General features: G+C 35.1%; 1 long non-coding RNA gene across 1 annotated transcript; it reads left to right on the top strand.

Moving 5' to 3' along the window:
• The first annotated feature begins 541 nt into the window (after nt 1–541).
• On the top strand, nt 542–12044 carry LOC127793490 (uncharacterized). The gene is made up of 4 exons (XR_008021433.1): nt 542–744; nt 9053–9107; nt 9220–11327; nt 11455–12044. It is a non-coding gene; the product is annotated as an uncharacterized LOC127793490 (long non-coding RNA).
• Nucleotides 12045–12498: the final 454 nt, after the last annotated feature.

The raw sequence follows: 12498 nt of genomic DNA, 5'->3' as shown, positions 1-12498 counted from the left end.
TACAAATAATTAATGCAGCAATAAAAGCTTGTTTTTTTGTTTAATTTAATTTTTATCAGCCTTGAAGATCCTGTTATGATTCACTTCACTACTTTCAGTTTACTGTTTTTTTCTTTCATTATTTCGAAAAAGAAACAAAAAATAGCATTTATTTGATTTCGTTTCAAGATTTTGGAAACTTTTGAGAGAAAGGAAAGCAAGAAAATAAGTGTTCGTATTGTTTCTATTTTCTTGCCAGACCCAGACGACTCTTGGCAACCGCATCGATGGTTGCATGGGGAGCAACAACTTACGAGGGTGAAAAAAAACCTTTAAAAAACTCGACATTAATGTAAAATACGATCAAATAGAATTGATGAACTTATAAAACTGTAATCAAGACAATATTCTCCCCGGATTTTTAGTTCTTCTTGTAATCAGTTGTAGAATAATACTCGTTTGAACTTTGGATTAAATCTCTTACAAATCGGCTCTTGGATCCTGCCCACGTGCATGGGAACATATTTCAGAGAGCCACCCATAGTCGCCATTACAAAGACACACGGACTTTGTTAAGGAAGCTCCCTCTCTTAATTAATTGTGCATGCTTAATGAACATTAGAAAGATATGATCACAACCCACCCACCCGGGTCCTTGACAATATTCATGCTGTATGCAGGAAGGATGAAGATGATCATCATGGTTACAGTTACAGATCATTAGCAGCACACCACATGACGATACCGGCTACCATTAAAATTAAGGTTAGTGATGATTACAAACCGTTAATTAGAGAACATTTTTCGATGATAAGTTGATGCAACTTTGCATAACTCGCATAAGGAGCTCCTAAAAAGAATAAATGAATTTATATTAACACTTCTTGAATGAATTCTACTTCTCTCTAGTAATGAAGGAGCTTCCAAACTCTGCTTGATTAGTCTCTCAACAAATTTTTGCACACTAATCCATAAAATATAGACCAACGATATTATACTTAAAAGTGATAATCTTGCTTCCAATAATAAATTTATAGCTATAGGAGAGTCTTTAGTTTTCGGAAGACTTGTAAAAAAAAAAAGTTGGTCAAAGGGTGCAGGGTGTCTTTCGCATGAGCCCTCCGATGCCTAAATTAGATCTATCGAAAGTAAAAAAAAATATATATATATTATATAATATTTTTTACGTACTTGAAGAGAAAGGGTCACCCCTTATTTATAAAGGCAGTAAATGACATATGACAAGTTCTCTTGAATCTTAAAATTATTTGTTCCAACTTTTAAAAAAAATATCTTGCAAATTATAATTTGTATTAAGTATCAATGGAATGCCCAACAAGAGAGTCTCTCAGAACCTCCTTCGTGGATCTATTGGAAAGGGTCTCCAAAATCCTTTTTTCGACAGACTTCTGAACTCGCGGGCTTTATCTTATTGTGGGCCTATTAGGAATTGACCTCCTGGGCCATGTAATATCAAATACAAAGAAAGAAGGGGGCTCTGGACCCTTGGGTGTTGATATTTAAAAGATGCAGTGTAAAAAATAAGAGAATGTCTTGAAAACACAAAAAGGGAGAATTGTAATGCACCTCAAACCAAAAACTCAACCACAGCTCTACATCATGTACACAATGTTTAATAAAATTCGTCGAGATGAACCAGCAGAACGAGATGAGAACCCATGAATTATTGTTGTCTGTATACATACATGAGAGAGAGGGATTTTAGAGTTATTTACAACCACTTAGGGTCGTTTGGGTGCTTGATGTTGCAGACTAATTTCAAAGAAATAAGCATCCCTCAATGCAGGTCAAAAGGCATATATCTTCGCCCCCAAGGTATAACTTAAGTGGCGGGCAAGTGATACGTTGGGGTTAGCATCAATAGGTCATGAGTTCGATACTCGGTGTAGGCAAGGGTAAAAGGTTCGCTTGCGATTTACCTTTTCTGTTGAAATCGAGAGCACGAGTGACGAAAAACCACACAAGGACGGTAATCTCAAGTCAAAAGACATATATCTTCACAGCAAAATTTAATTTATTAGCAATTATCATCCGGAATATGCAATGAATAGATCTATCAGTAATCCACGAACTAAAGTGCCCAAGTTCTATCTTTTGATCAAATAAGAGCAACAATTACATTCAAGATTGAGTATTTTACAGGACAATCAATCTATTTGTGAAGTTCAATGTCTTGACAATCTGATCATCACTGACATAAAAATGCTAAAACAGGGGGAGACTACGATTCTTTCACAGCTTTTCGTTTCAAGAACCCTCCTGAGTAATATTTTCACTACTGGCAAAAATCTTCTCAAGAATGTAGGCAAACAGAAAACGATTCACAAGCCATTGTCTAGGCCCAATTTAAAATAATTTTTTTTCATGCATTCTTCTGTTGTAAAAAGCTCTTGCAAATGAAAAATCTATTCTTCTGAAAACAGAACAGACAAATGTACCAAGTAATCAGCAAACATAATGAACACTACTGCAAGTGTGCAGATATTCAAATTAAGGCTCTCCAAACCAACTTATTTCTTCTAAAAGGTATTACTAAATTACCTTTTTTTAAAAACAAAAAAATATATATATATTACCCAATTGGGGTGTCCAAGTCACAACAGAGAATGGGAACTGCTAGTGCTTAAAGCCCCTTTGTGGTGGAACTATAAGCAACTACAGTTCAGTGCCAACTTATCCCCATCATTTCTATGAGCTAGTTAAATCAACAGCAGGGAGCATATTAACTTAAAATAAACACATAAATTAATAAAAATTAATAAAAAGAGTTGAATACTGTAGTCAAATGTTTCCATACTCCCAAGCACGTAAAAGAATTTCTAGACAATATGTCAGAAAATATAGGAGTGGCAAGTGTGCATAAATGTTCAATCAGATCGACTTCCTCCCTTTCCAGAAATATGATAAACTATTCATCATTATACAGTCCATGCCAAGTTTGTTTTAGGTCGGTTTTTTGTTGGGGGGGGGGGGGGGGGGGGGCGATTCCAATAAACAAAATGATACAGTGATGGATTGTTTGGCGTCAAGTCTATAGAACACGGGGGTAAAAGATCCCAGAATAGTGGGGAAACAACTGCAGCACCCCATAAAATACAACATTTAGAAAAAAAAAAAAGAATTACACATAATGGACCTACGACCATAAAGGAAGACCACTTTACCATACAAGAACAAAATACAGCACAATAAAAATGTAACTTCTCTTGAGTTACATGTAGGTTAAATTTCACAGGGGGATCACTTATGCATAAAAATTTATACATATAAGATCTCTTGATGTTTTGGCAAATCATTTTGCAGTAAAAAATCCTAGTCTTCGACATAAGATGACGTTACCCTTGCCTAAATTTCACTGTCTTGCAAAGGGTCATGTTGACCAAGTGTGATCAGCTGAGACACTGAAATTCCTGGAGTGGAAGTTTATGCTGAATTTAATCATTCACCAGTCTCATGAAATAGTCTGGGTGATACCCGTGTCTCTTAATATTGATTTCTTCTTTTGGCATCCTTTCTTCATGGCTTAATCGCCCATGCCCTTACAGGATTGTTTTCACTTTGTTGCAAGGGTAGGGTAGGCTGCTTCTGCTTTAATTTTTCTCTCATTTATCCCGGGACATTGTGATCCAGTCTAGTAAAAAATTGTTGATTTTTTTTTTCAACTGTCATAAACAATTTTATCTAACAAGGTAATAGATTTTCTCTTGTATGTCTCTTTCTGCATATGATTTGGATTTGTGACTGCATAAAGGATATGATGGTTGTCTTTCTATTTATGTTTTTGTTTTACTTATTGAGTCTCTTGGCAAGAAATTAGATACTTGACCAGGACAATGCAGACCTCTTTATGTTAAAATTGTTTTTCAGTTTCAGTTTCTCTTTTCTCAGGGTGTCATCATGACTTGACTCCTGTTATGGTGCTCTCTCATGTTGCACTAACTTGCATCAAATTTAGGAGGATCTCAGTAAAGTTCATAAGATGGTTTTCACATATTTAACAATGTAAACAATACTAAAACAATTCCCACAAAATCAACAGTTGTAGATAATGCCGCCCCCTGGGAAGTTTCTCTCTGTAGTTCTATTCATTGATCAGCATGTTTTTCATGGCCAAGTTGGGCATGCTCATAACGTGACATGAACTTGAAATTGGTGTCACCTTCATTACAGTGTCAAGAAATCCGTATACGGTAAGTAGTAATTACTTGAGTGAAGCTTATTATTGCACTTGATTCTGACTCTTCTTTGGTTTCTCTTCATCACTTGAAGAAGCTCGAGGTTGTGTGAAGTTACATCATGAGAACTGGAACTGAGAGCATGGGTGAATGTTCTAGCTCAACTTCATTAAGCAGTCAACAGGATGTTGATGATGACGGGATGATTTTTGTTGTACTGTCTGAAGAGCATGCGAAATTAAATGCAAAATTTTATTGAAGTTAAATATTGTGTTGACAATGCAGAGCTGTGGTCGGAGTTGCATTACAATTCACTTTATGACATCCAAGGTTTGCTGTTATGCTTTTACAAGTTGAAGGAAATAAAAGAAAAGAAAAGAGAGGGGTGGAGAATACTGAATGATAGAAATGTGTTGTTTTTTGTTGCAGAGGCTCCCATACACCAGCATAAGCAGAAGAGGAAGCACTGGTTGTTTTAGCTGGAGGATACTTGTTCATGTTGCTACATTGTGTATAGTTTCCACATATGTACGTACACTTGATATAGTTGCAGTAACATACAAGAAGTAATCTCCATGTGTCGATGTGAGACAAAGTGAAGAATATTTGTTTATCCTCCAGCTAAAACAACCAGTGCTTCCTCTTCTGCTTATGCTGGTGTATGGGAGCCTCTGCAACACAAAACAACACATTTCTATCATTCAGTATTCTCCACCCCTCGCTTTTCTTTTCTTTTATTTCCTTCAACTTGCAAAAGCATAACAACAAACCTTGGATGTCATAAAGTGAATTGTAATGCACCCCTGACCAAAAACTCAACCACAGCTCTGCATTCTCAACACAATATTTAACTTCAATAAAATTTAGCATCTAATTTTGCATACTCGTCAGACAGTACAATAGCAATCACCCTGTCATCGTCAACATCCTGTTGACTGCTTAATGAAGTTGAGCTAGAACATTCACCCATGCTCTCAGTTCCAGTTCTCATGATTTAACTTCACACAACCTCGAGCTTCTTCAAGTGATGAAGAGGAACCAAAGAAAAGTCAGAGCCAAGTGCAATAATAAGCTTCACTCAAGTAATTACTACTTACCGTATATGGATTTCTTGACACTGTAATGAAGGTGACACCAATTTCAAGTTCATGTCACGTTTTGAGCATGCCCAACTTGGCCATGAAAAACATGCTGATCATAAATGAATAGAATTACAAAGAGCGACTTTCTAGGGTGGTATTATCTACAACTGTTGTACGTGTGGAACCGTTTTAGTATCATTACTTTGTTAAATATGTGAGAACCATGCTACGAACTTTACTGAGATCCTCCTAAATTTAATATAAGCTAATGAAACATGGGAAAGCACCATACCACAAGACCAGTCACCATAACACCCTGCCAAAAAACTCAAAAGCAAGTTTAACATAAAGATCGTCGGCAGTGTACTGATCAACTATCTAATTTCTTGCAAGGAGATTCTAGCAGTGACACATGAATGTGATACAAAAGGATGACCATCTTATCCATGATGCAGTCACAAACTCAAATTATATGCATAAGGAGACATATGATAGATGCAAATCTCTTACCTGGTTAGATACAAGTGCTTATGACAGTTTAGAAAATTCAACAATTTGTTATCAGTAATTGAAGTCCAATGGGTTTCTGTTCCCTACACAATATAACACATTATAGAAGCGTCCATCAGTCGTAAAGCTTAGATATTATCATTTTATAAAGTTAACCTTTAACTACCAAAGTAATTGACATAAAAGGGAAAAGTAAAATGAATATGAGAAATCTGTTTTTCACTTTACCGAAAGTGGCCTTTTCATGCTTTATTAAACTAAAATCCACGGCAGATGCTATTCTTGTTACTGAATGTTTAAATCCAATCCCGGTTTCAGATACAATGTTTGCACATACTCCTCAAGTGTTTTTTTCAATTTTGTTTTTGGCCGGGTGGCAGAAGAAATTTGTTGTATTTTTCTTTTCCAATTTTCATAGCCTTCACTTATGTCAACTAAGTTCTTTTATGGTGCCCGTGCCTTCACATAACAACTTTGCTCCTGGGTCCTGGGTTAAAGCTATCAACTCTTTAACCAAGGAATACAGTTGGTATTCAAATACTATTTATTATTACATAATTGTAATTGGCCTGATGATTAATGTAAACAAGTTTATGTTTCCCTAGCTTATACGAAATAAAACATTATTTTTGGATGAGTTATGACTATAATGTAAGAGGTTGTGTACTAAAATTGTGGCAAGTGATTCTTGATTTGTTGGGCATGCAAATGGAGGCCATCATCCTTTGCTTTTGATGTGCATATTTTGTCCTATTTATCCATCATTGGATGCTTTAGTTTATTTGCTAATTGAATATTATAAAGAACCCCAAGGCCTCAAACTATTGCAAGTTATGCTTGGAGGTCAAGAATGCTGCTATCTTGGAATTTGATGGTATTCGTGAAATAAGCATCATTTGGCATACTGACACCCAAACTCTGCTTGTGAGGTGTTGATGTAAAACAAGACTTTTGGGATGGTTTATCCTTCATAGCAAGCTATGTGTACTAATTGCATAAAAAAGAATCTGTAGTTCTCTTATAGTTTTACTAGAGGTTTTCAGTTTTGGAATGACCTCTAGTAAATGTTCTACTAATGTTGGTATTTCTGAAAATTGTCAGCATATCCCAAGAATAAATTCATTCATCCCCAATCTGAATGATGCTAGTTTGAATCACCAACGGTAGATGCAGAGTTATGTCTCATATGTGTTAGTTGCAAAGTTTTACTTTATTGCTAGAGCTTTTGTATGTAATGCATATTCCTTTTAGTTTCTGAAAATAAGATTTAAATCACATCATATTTTTAGCTAAGCTCTAAACTAATAGGGTCTTGAAGCTGTCTTTTTTCTGCAAAAAATGGTGCATCAAAGAATGTAACCCTCTCCTATAAATAAATTCTGAAATCTTAGAACATTAAAGACTCAAAAAAGTTACAAAATTAGCATGTTGTCAAATGTTTCTAAAAAAGGATGGGCTGTACAATTTGGTGGCTGCTGTTTTACAAGAGATTGGGAGATTGCCAACAATAAAGGTTAGAGGTAACTCTCTATTGCCCCCACTCTTTTGGGATAGATTTAGACTTGGAGTTGGGAGAGTCACAATATTATTTAGTATCATGGACTAATACTCTTTCACTGCATTTTGCTTTATTTAATATCAATTGCACATGCCACCTAGAGATTGATTTATTTACTCCACTATATGAATTCTTCTTCCTTATGTATGTTGACACAAGTATAAAGTTATTCACTTTCTGTACTTTGTACTGACTACCACACCATTAATACTTATGTTTTTCAGTTAAGCGATATATTCAGTTTTCTTTGTATTTGTCTGAAGGGTTGCCTTGTAGTGATGGTGGACGTTCTTCCATTGTGTCCTCAAATGACAAAAAAATTTCTTCCCATGAGGGGATAAGTGGACGGCTGACCCTCCCCAGCTGGCCTCTGAATATTCAGTGCCTTATTCAATTGGTTGCGCTTCTAGTTAGTCTTATTTACGTAGAACCCTCTTTGTTCTTGGTTGTTGCTCCAAAGTTATATTTTATAGCATTTACCATACTTCGTTAATCCACTAAAACAATAAACATTAGTAAAGAGTATATATCATGGTACTTGTTTCATCCATAAATAATTAATGAAAATGATGAGGGCTTAATGCATTGATTTCCTTTATGGCTTCCATCACTATTGTTGTGGCTCCATAAATCTTTTATCACTTCAACATACATATGTTCCTTTGTGTGCGCGCGCGCGTTCTGTGCAAATTCTTTCATGTTAATTCCTAAGGAACCTTAATATAGGTTTCTTCCAAGAATGTTCGAACCATATGAAATCTTTCTTCTCTTTATACCTTCCTATTAGGCTCCTCAATTGACGAATTGCTTATTAAACTGAAATTGGTTTTCTGAAATTTTTCGTCCTTATCATCTTGGATTTTGTTAATTGCTCAGATGTATATTTCTCTTGTTTCTATATAAAGTTATTATATGACTTTTCCTCCAATATCTAGTCTGGTTCTTAGTTCTTGAATTTTATTCAATAGTCTTGTTGACCAAACCAGACCTACATCGCCCAGGCACTTCCAAACTTGAATAAAAATATTATCTATTCCTAACCCACTCCTCCTGAATATTACTCAATAGATAGTTTACTTAAGAGGCTTCAATTATAGAAAAGACATATTTTCTAATCTGCCAATTGTTACGTATAAATAATGTGAGATCTTGTCAGTCATTCTTCGTTAAATTATTACCTCCAAATCATGTCAGATCTTGTTAGTCTATGAATATACAGCAAGGGTTGGGCATGTAGGTGTCATTAATAATTTGTTTTCAAGACTACTTTCAGTTCCTCAAGATCACTATTCTTCGTCAAATGTTACCTATGAAGTCGAAGTTACCAAATCAGCTCCTTGGGGAAGAGGGGTTTGTGTAGAGAATATAACCCCTCGACTCACTCCCCCTCGGTGTGGGTGTGATAAACATATGCTCATGCAAATATGCCTGTTTCAGAAAGATATATTATTTCTGTTCAATGCATCTGTGTTTGTTCTTATCTTTTTGATGCAATTGTTCAAGAGCCCAAAGCTTCACAATGACTGTGCCTAACAGTGCTGAAGGAACCACAGTTTCATGCTTCCTTTACTTGAAGTTTTTTTTTTTTTTTTTGTAATTTCCTTTACTTGAAGTTATAGCTCCTGTTCTAAGTGCTAGAACCTAGTGAGGTAGCTGTGTATCATTGTGGTTATAATAATCTTGGCTCTTTTTCTTAAAATAAGGTTTCCTTTTCTCTCTTTTTCCAGATTAAATGTTTATAGTTTGTATGAAGTGAAGGTCTCTGAGGATGGCAATTGACAGGTTTGTGCTGTTTTGTAATAATTGGTGTTATAGACAATCGTCAGGTTTGTGCAGTTATGTAGTGACTATTGTTTAATTAGATGTTAATTCAATTCTCTTTTTCTTTTGGCAGTTTTGTGCTCTCTCAGACCAGATGTATGGGTCGCCCGAGTATCACAAGCATGTTCGCAAAGAGGTCGTGAAACAGGTTGTTATAGAACAGTTCCTAAGCGGCCAAAAAACTTTTATACCGGTGCATTTTGTGAGGCTAGAATTAGTGTCTCCTGCAACCTGTTTTGGTTTGTGTTACACTCCTGAGGGTACAAAAACTTTCTCCCAAACCTGAAGATGGTATTTCATAAGGGAGATTAAAATCCTTAATGAAATGGAACTTAATTGCAATCTTCTGGTAAGGATTGAGAAACAGAATAAAACCCTGTGAGGTAGCATCTGAACTACTGCGGTTAGTGTGTTAATTGAGTTGCAGAATAAGAACCTGAGTGGTAGGATGCCTTCTTCACAATAACCTTTAACTGTTGTCCTGTATCATACCTACAACAACAATCACAAGCCTTAATCCCACTATTTTGGATTGGCTACACGAGTTCTAGACCTCCAACCATCTTTATTCACGGCCATATCCTTTGTAAAGCTATTATATCATGTGTCATGTTAAAAAGGTTTTTCACTAAGTTTGTTTTGATCTTCTTCTCCCACTTTTGCCACAAACTCCCTCTTTCATCCACCCACCTTACAGTTGCATGACTTGCATCTATTAGTCTTTTTTCTTACGTATCCAAACCATCTAAATCACAAATTTAACATTTTATCTTCAATAGGCATCATTCTAATCTTATTAGGTATGATTTTATTTCTTATTTTGTTTTATCTTGTAGGGCCACCTATCCAACTTTACAATCCTGGAAATAGAAACTACTAATCCAGTTGCATTATTGGGCTTATGAATTGATGGCCAGTAAAACAAACCATCCATGACCTTTTGCATTTCCTACACTGATTTCTGGTAAAGCAGATTATCAACAAATTCATCACAATGATAATACTTTCATTGCTGCTCTGCTGCAAAAAGAAGACGCATTCCATCTTTCATAAATTTAAACCAACATACATGGATCAATCAAACTAGTCCCGTGATGTTGGGACCTCAGTATGCCGGCGTCAATTGGTTTGCTGTATGGAGCAACATTTTGTGCTATGCCAAACCATTATTCTTAGCAGTTGTGCGTGTACTGTGCCAAATTAATAAACATAGTTGAATGCTGTAGTCAAATGTTTCCATACTCACAAGTATATAAAAGAATTTCTAGACAATATGTCAAAGAAAATATACGAGTGGGAAGTGTGCATAAATGTTCAATCAGATCGACTTCCTCCCTTTCCAGAAATATGATGAACTATTCATCATTATACAGTTCATGCCAAGTTTGTTTTATAAAAAAATGATGCAGTGATGGATTGTTTGGCTTAAGTCTATAAAACATGGGGGAAAAGATCCCAAAATAGTGGGGAAAACAACTGCAACATACAACAAAATACAACATTTAGAAAAGAAGAATTACACATAATAGACCTACATCCATAAAGGAAGACCACTTTACCATACAAGAACAAAGTACAATACAATAAAACGAAATTTTTTGAGTTAATTTAAACCCAAAAACACAATCTTTTGTATACCCCACTCATAAACTGAAAAATATTCTCTCACCCACGAGAAATACCAGAAGCACACAAGGTGTTTCCCAAAGCCCTTGAAAATTTCCATACCCAAAACACCTAACACTCAAAATTTCTCTCTACTTTGTGAACCTGTAAAATGTTAAATTTATAGCCCTCTAAGACTTTACCAGTAGCCACTACCCTAAGCGACTTATTGGCATATTGAACCACAAACCATTCAGCACCAACGAAGTCTTTAGCCAAACCCTATTATAATATATTATCTTTATGAGTTTTTAAGGAATAAGTTTTGGGTGACAGGAAAATACCTTTACTTACAAAGTACTCCAGCTTAAACTTACCCAATTCACTAGAAATTTCATCATCTGGTAGTGGACTTCCTAGAACTGCAGAGTCAGTATCGGTATAATAACAGTCTGGTCTCTTAATGAACTTATACATGTGAATACGAGCTGAAGCAGTAGTAGCAGCAGCCAATTGAACTGAAGATATCCTAGGCGGATCCCAGTCTGACTTGTCAACAAATTGTGTATTACCAAGGTAACTGACAATATAGTAATGATCGCTTAACTTGTTCCCAGAGATTAATTTGGTCTTCTTTATCAACTCATCATATCTTTTTTCCTATCACAAATCTCTGACAATCAACCTGTATATTACTTGACAGCATGGATGCGGGACAGCAAGGAAAATTGCAGAAAGTTGAGAAGAAAGAGGATATTAGGAAGAAAAAGAAGAATAGGAATCTTGAAAAGAGAAGTAAGTCCAAAAGGGAAGAAGAGAGGAGCAAGAATAGACAAGAGAGGAAATTCATACCAATGTATTCAGTAATCAAGAACTGAATAAAAAGTTACATCATAAGCCTTTATTTATAGGCAAAAACTAAACCTAACTATAGTATGATTAGAAAACTAAATTCTTATATTATTATTCCAAGTTAAATCCTATAATAGCAATAATACTCTAAAAATGGACACAAATCAAGATAACAAGAAAACAAAATAAATCCTAAATCTAATCTTTAAAATCAAAATAGAAAAAAATATCAAAATATGATTCTAATACATAAATCAAATATAACTCTATCATCTAAATAATCATATGATAAATCAAATCAGGATAAATCACTATCGCAACAACTCAATTCAATTCAATCATCAATGAGGGTTTCCTCCCTTTCCAAGGATATGATATATTCATCATTATATAGACAGGGAAGAGTTAGTTTTTTATTTTTTTGGGGAGGGGGAACTCTAATAAAATATGACAAGTGATGGATTGTTTGGCTTTGTCCATAAAACATAGGAAAAAGATCCCAAAAATATTGGGGAAACAAGTGTTTGGAATAAACTGCAGCGCACCATAAAATACAAAATTTAGAGAAAAAAGAATAAGAACACATAATAGGTCTACGTCCATAAAGACAACTTACCAATCCTTTAACATACAAGAACAAGATACAGAACAAGAAAAATGTAACTTCTCTTGTTAATTTAAACCCACAAAAGCCTTTTTTTTTTTTTTATAACCCACTCATATAAACTGAAAAATATTCTCTGAGCCCCTCCAGAAAATTTCCACACCCAAAATGCCTAACACTCAAAATTTTGTTTTCTCTACTTTGTGAACCTCTAAAATGCTACCAGTCGCCACTGCTCGAAGGGACTTGATAATCAGTCTATATATTACTCTAACAACCTGATGCGGGACA

This window comes from Diospyros lotus, unplaced genomic scaffold (genome assembly GCF_014633365.1).
Source record: "Diospyros lotus cultivar Yz01 unplaced genomic scaffold, ASM1463336v1 tig00010963_1, whole genome shotgun sequence".
Taxonomy (NCBI): Eukaryota; Viridiplantae; Streptophyta; class Magnoliopsida; order Ericales; family Ebenaceae; genus Diospyros; species Diospyros lotus.
The sequence above is the reverse complement of the archived record's forward strand: the minus strand, read 5'-3'. Positions and strand labels throughout refer to the sequence as shown.